This window comes from Apodemus sylvaticus, chromosome 6, assembly GCF_947179515.1.
Source record: "Apodemus sylvaticus chromosome 6, mApoSyl1.1, whole genome shotgun sequence".
Classification (NCBI taxonomy): Eukaryota; Metazoa; Chordata; class Mammalia; order Rodentia; family Muridae; genus Apodemus; species Apodemus sylvaticus.
In genome coordinates this window covers 136,025,156-136,033,892 of record NC_067477.1, presented here as the reverse complement: position 1 = coordinate 136,033,892, position 8,737 = coordinate 136,025,156, and positions in this window count along the sequence as shown.

Below are 8,737 nucleotides of genomic sequence, written 5' to 3'. Positions count from 1 at the left end.
GTGGTAATGTGGAGGGGTTGTAACAGTAGGTAAATGATGTGGGGGTTTACAGAAGGTAGGTGATGTGTGTTGGTGTTGTAGATATTACATAGGTGATGTGGGGGTGTTGTAGACAGTAGGAGGTGATGTTGGGGGAGTTTTAGACAGTAGGTAGGTGATGTAAGGGTATTGTACAATAGGTGAGTGTAGAGAGTAGGTTGGTGATGCAGGGGTTTGCAGACAGTAGGTTTGTGATGTGTGTTTGGGGTTATAGACAGTAAGTGGTGATCTGTGTTTGGAGTTGTACACAGTAGGTAGGAGATGTTGGGGACTGGAAGACAGTAGGTGCCTGATCTGTGGGGTGTTTTAGACATTATGTAGGTGATATAGGTGTTTCTATAGTAGATAAGTGATGTGGGGTGTTGTAGACAGTGGGTAGGTGATGCTTGGGAATTGTAGATAGTAGGTAGGTGATGTGGGGGGTGTAAACAGTAGGAACATGATGTGGGGGTGTTGTAGACATTATGTAGGTGTTATAGGGGTTTGTTCAGTAGGTAGATGATGTGTGGGGGTTGTAGACAGTAGGTAGGTGATGTAGGCAGGTTATAAACAGTAGGTAGATGATGTGTGTTTGGGGTTGTGGACAGTTAGGTGGGTGATGTTAGGTGTTATAGACAGTAACTAGGTGATGTGTGTGGGCAAATTTTATTGTTTTACACATCACAATATAAAGGAAAGCAAGCAGGATGTAGGGATGGAGTATGAGGGGGCAAACATTGTCTACGAGGAACAGTCTCTCAGGGGGCAAGCACTGTCTCTAAACATTGTCTCTAGGAAGTAGTCTCTCAGAATTGTCTCTCAGAATCTCATGACAAAGCTGGCTGGATTTCAAGGAAGTTGGCAAACTAAAATGATCACGAGGAGGTGAAGTGGAAAGAGATTGCTATAGTAACCTAACTGCAGGTGAGCTCTGTTTGTTCTAACCAACATAAGCTCTGTATGTGCTGACCAACTTGATATTTGCAAACCTGAGAGCTAATATTTCTTCTTGAGCATGTAAGAGGGCTGGAAGGAGTAGGTTCTGAGATCTAAGTGAGAATGGCTCCTGGCAGCAGGTGATCTGTATTTGGTGTTTTATACAGTAGGTAGATGATGTGCAGGGTGGTAGACAGTAGGTAGGTAATGTTGTGGGAGTTGTACACAGTAGGTAGGTGATGTTTTTTGGGCTTGTACATAGTAGGTAGGTGATATGGGGGGGTCAGGCAGTAGGTAGGTGATGTCAGGGACTGTACATAGCTGATGTGGGGGTTGTAAAAAGTAGGTAGGTTATATGGGAGGTTGTAGACCAGAGTTCAGTGATGTGGGGTTGTTGTAAAAAGTAGGTAGACTATGGGGGAGATTGCAGACAGTAGGTAGGTGATATGTGTTGTAGACAATAAGTAGGTGATATGTTCAGGAGTTATAGACAGTAAGTATGTGATGTGTGGTAGTTGTAGACAGTAGGTAGTTGATGTGTGGTATTGTAACAGTAGGTAGTTGATATGGGGGTGTGGTAGACAGTAAGTAGGTGATGTGGGGGTTGTAGACAGTAGGTAATGTGAGGTATTTGTTGTAGACAGGAGGTAGGTGATATGGGGGGGTGTAGACAGTAGGTAGGTGATGTGTGTAGAAGTTGTAGACAGTAGGTAGGAGATCTGGGAGGGTTGTAGAAAGTAGGTAGATGATGTGTGTGGAAGTTGTAGACATTATGTGATATGGGGGAGTTGTAGACAGTAGGAAGATGATCTGGGGGGTTGTTTACAGTAGGTAGACGGTGTGGGTTGTTTTAGACAGTAGGTAGGTGATGTAGGGGGGGTTGTACATTAAGTAGGTGATGTGTGGGTTTTGCAGACAGTAGCTAGGTGATGAGGGGGTTGTAGGTAGTAGGTAGACGTGTGGGATTGTAGACAGTAAGTCGGTGATGTGTGTTTGGGGTTGTACACAGTAGGTAGGTGATGTGGGGGGTAGTAGACAGTTGGTAGGTTGCTGCAGTGGCCCCAGTGAAACCTGTAAAACAAAATTTTACAGACTGAGGCGAGAAATGTCTCCTGGGACTTTGCAGAACACCTCTATTTAGAAGCTGAAAATCTTACTTGGTAATTTACTATACTTCTAAAATTCTCCTCCTTCCTAGTAGCCGGGACCTAGAAAAACCAAGCAAATTAAAATGTAAGAGAATCCATCTTGTAGCCAAAAAATTCTGCAACGCTCTGCTCCAGTGGTTTATGTAATTCCATTTACCTCCCAACAGGATATATATGAAGTATGGCTCCAAATATGGCATAAAAAGCACTAATAGCAGGCAGTACAATTTCCCAGGAATCCTAAAATTACAAGTTCCTTTTGTTTTTTAGTCACCCTTGCAGGATGGGTGAATTTGGGCAATAGGCTCAGATTAGAAGATATTTACATTTGAGGAACCTCATACAAAGTCCTTGCTGCACAGTTGGGTGTTAGGCAAATTAGAAAGAATTTACATTTGAGTTGGTGCAAAGCTCAAAGCTGCCTCCCCCACCCCAGAGGCCAGGTTTGCAGTCTTTTGAGTTGCTAATTTGCAACTGAATTGAATACCTCAGGGACATCTGCAGACAAGTTAATCCTGTTCCACCTTTAACTCTTGGCCTTGTTTGTTAATCAGACAGGCTGTCTCCACCACCTGGATAGAAAGATCCAAAGTCTGTTAAAGACCTTGGCAGACCCCACCTAGGGAGTCTTAGGCCAAACAACATTCTTAACTTATTTAGGTGTGATTTGCCTCAAAGGAAGCTTGAGAGAAACTGTTTTTGTTTTGCAGACCCCACCTAGGGAGTCTTTGACCCACACAACCTTCTTAGCTTATCCAGGTGTGGTTCAGGATACAGTTTATATTTTTTTACTCACAGAGACTCCCCGGTTAGTTCACCAGGCTGGGACTAGGGGCTGCAGCCGGAGCTAATCGCAGGGCACCTAGGGCGGCCCTGGGCATGGCACATAGAAGAATGTGGCAGACGGAACTAGGCTGAGGTGCTCTTGTGAGGACAGTGCAGGCCAGGTGACTCCCCAAGCTCTGCAGTGCCGCCATCTTCGCCCGGGAGGCTAGGCGCGGGAGCTGTCCTTCCCCAGCTCCTGGGCTAGCGAGACAGCAGGGCCACGATGAAGAAGCAGTTTAACAGTATGCGCCAATTGGCCAACTGGACGATGGCAAACACCTTGTACTGCCTGAGAAAACTGAAGCTTGGACAGATGAATGTGAGGCTTAATTTGAGATTTTAACTTGACTGGACTAGGGGATACCCAGAATAATACTCTCAGATCCCAAAACCATCTTGGTGTCTGTGTGTCATTTGTGCCGAACCCGTGCCTTCCTGGACCAAGAGGATCCTGGTTATCCTGCGGCTGAGTTTGGACTGCGGCAGTAGGTAATGTGGGGTTGTAGACAGTAGATAGATGATGCACAGGGAAGGGTTGTAGACAGTAGGTAAGTGATGTGAGGTTGTAGACAGTAGGTGGGTGATGTATGTGGAAGTTGTAGACAGAAGGTAGTTGATGTGGGGGGACTGTAGATAGTATGTAGGTGATATATGTGGGAGTTGTAGACAGTAGGTAGCTGATAGGGTTTTGTAGATAGTAGGTAGTTGTTGTGGAGGGGCTGTAGATGATAGATAGGAGATGTGTGGGATTGTTGACACTAGGTAGGTGATGTGGGGGTTGTAGACAGTAGGTAGGTGATGTGGGTGTATTATAGACAGTAGCTAGGATATGTCAGGGGTTGTAGACAGTAGATAGGTGACATGTGTGGACATTGTAGACAGTAAATAGGTGATGTGGTGGGGTTAAAGACAGTAGATAGGTCATGTGGGGGGTTATAGAACAGTAGGTAAGCAATATGGGGTATTTTAGACAGTAGATAGGTAGAGTAGTGTAGTGGGAGATCTGCCCAATCTAGGCTCATAGCTTGTTTTGTTAACTGATTGAGTTGAGCTTTCTTTTACTGGGGAATTGGGTTGGAAACAAAGCAGCAACAAAATGGTGCCCAACGTATTGTTTAGAACCTAACAATCCTGAGATAAAAAGTTCACTGCCCCTTAAACCCTGGGAATAAATCGGGAGACTTATTATTATTATTATTATTATTATTTGTACTTATGGTACAAAAGAGTTCCAGGCCAGGTAATTCATTCATTTAAGACAAATATACAAATATATAGCATCTTGATACTTAAAGAAAATAAAAACAATAAACGCCTTTTTGGCTTTATGTGATGATATTTTCAATGATTTGACAGGGATGGATTTAAAGGAAAAAGTCATTGATAGTCCAATACTTATTCTCTTGATTTACTATGTCATCTCAAAAGACAGGGTTCTAGACAAAAAATTCCTTGCCTTAGAAAAGAGATTACAAGTAACACTAAAACTAAAGGTTCAGAATTTTTTATTTGTTTGTTTGTTTTTTGGATTTTTTGTTTGTTTGTTTGTTTGAGACAGGGTTTCTTTGGATATCCCTGGCTGTCCTGGAACTTACTCTGTAGACCAGGCTGGCCTCAGACTCAGAAATTCGTCTGCCTCTGCCTCCCAGAGTGCTGGGATTACAGGCGTGCGCCACCACTGCCTGGCGGTTCAGGATTTCATAGGTCAAAATAAGGCAGATACTGCAATATTAGAATTACAACATAAAGAGAAGCTAAGATTATGGAAGCAGGGCTTAGAATAGAAGATATAGGAAATTATAGAACAGCATGAAAACCAGAAAGAGAAATTTAAAACTTGGCAATGTGACCTAGAGGAAACACTAGAATTGAAGACCCAGGAAATTATAGAACAGAATAAGAGACAGAGAAGGAGAATGAAGGTGGGAGACAGGAGTTAGAAAAGACGCTAGAACAAAGAATGCAGCAGTTCACAAATCAGACTGAGCAGCAGAGAGAAAATAATGAGGATTGGAAGCTAGACTTGGAGAATAATCTTTTAAAATTAATCAATCAAAATAAAATGGACAGTAGACCATCAGAATTGCAATATAAAGAAAAGATCAAAATGTGGAGGTAGAACCTTGAACAGAAAATATAGGAACTCAGGGAAAAGGAAAATACTCAGGTAGAAATAGAAGATAAAAGTAGAGAAAGCCAACCAAAGGTTATAAAAACACAACCTTTAGTCTATCTGGTCAATATACAACAAAGACCTTCAGATGGTGATCATCTACAGGGTTATCAGGAATTCGAATGGCAACCTGTGGATGTGTTAGGTCTAAGAAAATTTAAGGAAAGTGTCACTAATTTTGGAATGCATTCGCCATTTGTAAAGCAAATTCTGACTTTTTGGGCTATTAAAAATAGAATAATCCTGCAAGACTGGAAGTATATGGCAAGAGCAATACTAGAACCTGCTGCTAATTTACAACGGATCTCGAGGATTGATGGAGAGGCTTCAGAGAGAGAAGTCCGTGGCCTGGAGAAGCCACAAGTTATATGGGATAATATAGATGGAATAGAGTAGTGTAGTGGGAGATCTGCCCAATCTAGGCTTATAGCTTGTTTTGTCAACTGATTATGTTGAGCTTTCTTTTACCGGGGAATTGGGTTGGAAACAAAGTAGTAACAGATAGGTGATGTGTGTTTGGGGTTGTAGACATTAGGTAGGAGATGTGGAGGTGTAGACAGTAGGTAGGTTATGTTTGTTTCTGGTTATAGACTGTAGGTAGGTGATGTGGGGTTATAGACAGTAGGTAAGCTATATATGTGTGGGGGTTGTAGAGAGGTAGGTGAAGTGTGGGGGTTGTAGGCAGTAGGTAGGTGATGTGTAGAGGCTTTTGATAGTATGTAGGTGATGTGGGAGGGATTGTAGACGGTATGTAGGTGATGTGTTTAGGGGTTGTAGACAGTAGGTAGGTGATGTGGGGGCCTGTAGACAGTATGTAGGTGATGTGTAGAGGCTTTTGACAGTAGGTAGATGATGTAGGGTGTTGTAAAGAGTAGACAGGTGATGTGGGGGGTGTTGTTGGCAGTAGGTAGGTGATGTTTGGGTTTGTAGGCAGTAGGTAGGTGATGTGTGTAGGTGTTGTAGACAGTAGGTAGTTGATGTTGGGGGAGTTGTAGACACTAGGTAGGTGATTTGGGGGGTTGTAGACACTAGGTAGGTGATGTGAGGGGTTGTAGACACTAGGTAGGTGATGTGAGGGCAACTGTAGACAGTAGGTAGTGATGTGGGTGTTTTCTTTGCACCTTTGGGATTTCCCTTGCACACAGCTCTTTCAGAGTGCTTCCTGGGGGTGTTAGCTGTGCTGGTTTCTCTGTCCAGGCAGGGAGCTGGGAGTTGATGGGAACAGCCCAGAATGGAGGCCCAGGCTTTGAGTGATGTCTATGTCCACTCCCTACCTATTTGCCTTACTGCTGTCCATCTGAGGCAGACAAACATAGTGATGATTTGATAACTTAGAACTACATTCCATCACCAAAGAAATGAGTACCTGGATCTCTGTCTTAAAGTAATTATAGCTGTCAAAAAAGACCATGACCAGACCAACTTGGGGAGGAAAGGATTTATTTGGCAGGAGCAGATTCAGAGGCCATGGAGGAGTGCTGCTCACTGGATTACACCTCATTGCTTGTTCAGGCTGCTTTCTTGTAGAACTCAGGACCACCAGCCCCCGAGCATCCCCTCACAGTGGGCTGGGTCCACCCACATTGGTCACGAACTGAGAAATTGCCCTCCAGTCTTGTTTAAAGCCCCATTTTATGGAGGCGTTTTCTCAACTGAGGTTCCTTCTTCTCAGATGACTGTAGCTTGTGTCAACTTGACATAAAGCACAGCACAGACCCCCACCTGCGTCACAGCCTGAGCTGCAAAAGCAGGGCTCTGGTCCAGAGCCAGCTTCATTAGGAGATCTGGCCCTTGTAGATAGTAAGGGCCAGCTCTTCCCCTCCATGACTTGAAGGGAAAATGACAGACACCACCCCCCCATTCAGTTCCACACCACAGAGGGAATTTCTCTCTGTCTTAGGTTTGAGGTGGGGCCTGTGTGCTAAAAGTCTCAGCGAAAGGCACTGTATAAGAGTAATGCTGGAGCTGGAGAGGTTGTGCAGTGGCCAAGAGTACTGGCTGTTCTCTACAAGAACGCTCAGCTATGTATACCGGCAAAATACCCATCCACGTAATAGAGTTGTTGGTTTAAAGACTAAAGTTATAGGCTCATCAGTTACTCCTAGTTGCTGCTCTTGCAGAGGACCCCTGTTAGCAGCGTTCAATCACCTCTAACTCCAGCCCCAAAAGATCCAATGCCCTCCTCTCCTGACATGTCAGGGTACGTATACATACACAGTATACACAGACACATACACAAATAAAACTACCTCTTTAAATAGAGTAAACTTATAATTCAAGGTTGTCTTGGGCTTGCAGCTGCAGGAGGGATACTTGGCTATAGAACAGCTGGGTTGCCAGGTTTCTATGAGAGCAATCAGTGGGGTGCAGCCTGATTTCTGGGGAGAAAGCAGCTAGTGGACCTGTGAGGATGGCGGGAGAGCTCTGTAAAGTCACCCAAGTTGTTCTGAAGAAAGAGCCAGTAGGTAAGTCTCCTCAGGCCTGTGGAGGGAGTAAGACATGTCTCTTTAACTCTCTTTGTGGCCAGATCCATCTCCTCAACAGCCTCCCAAGGCAGACTCAGGCGGGCCGTGCTTGCCACTGTTGGGGTTCAAAAAGAAGTATCCTAAGATAGAGCACCTGTGGGCATTTCTGAATACAGTCACTTATCTCCTAACAATAGGGCTGCATCCCGAGAAGTGTACTGTCAGGCCATCTGACCTGAACGCATCTCTTGTACCAGGCGTCCTGCCCTGTGCCTGAAGAGGACGGCCATCATATACATAGACACAGAATAATAGGAATGCGGGATCCTGCGTCTACCGCGGAGCGTGGAAGAACATACCCGTAGTCCCAGCACCGGGAGGCAGAGGTGGGAGGATTAATTCAATATCATCCTCAGCAAAGTTTCAAGTTGGAGGTTTCCACGGCTACCCAGAGAAACAGTCTGAAGAAACAAGCAGGCAAACAAACTAAACCAACCTGACCAACCAACGCACCCACCCTTTCCCAGGCTGTCCTCCTTACTGCTCCTGAATTACCTAAGACTAACGATATGAGTTTATGATGTTTGCCTCTTGTTGTCTGGCTGATAGATTTGAAAAGTATCACGTGGCTCTGAACCTGCCTCACTGGCTTCTTTCCCCACGGCTCTTGGTAGAGGTCTGCAAGAGCCTAGCCAGGGCAAGCGGGCTGCAGCTGCAAGACCCGGTACAGCCACCAGGGGTCAGCCTTCGCCAGGCCGTGAACCCAGAGGCTCAACTCAGTTTGAAGCTCCGCTTTGATCTTTCAGTTTGAGCTCCTGGGACCCCATCCTACTGAAGCAGCCAGTACCTCCATATCTCGCTGGTCCCAGAGAGAAATGTGAGGTCAAAATAGGGGTACAGCAGTAAGCCTGTCGAATAAACCTCAGGGACACAGTCCCCCCCCCCCCCACACACACACAGTTACATCTGAATTCTCTATCTCTCTTCACTTCTATAGTACACACATGCATACAAAATTATATATATTATATATATATATATACACACATACACACACACATATACATATACACATACATACATATATATATACACACATATACATATGTATGTGTATTTGTTTGTTTTGTTTTAAAGATAGGTTCTCACTATGTAGCCTTGACTGACCTGGA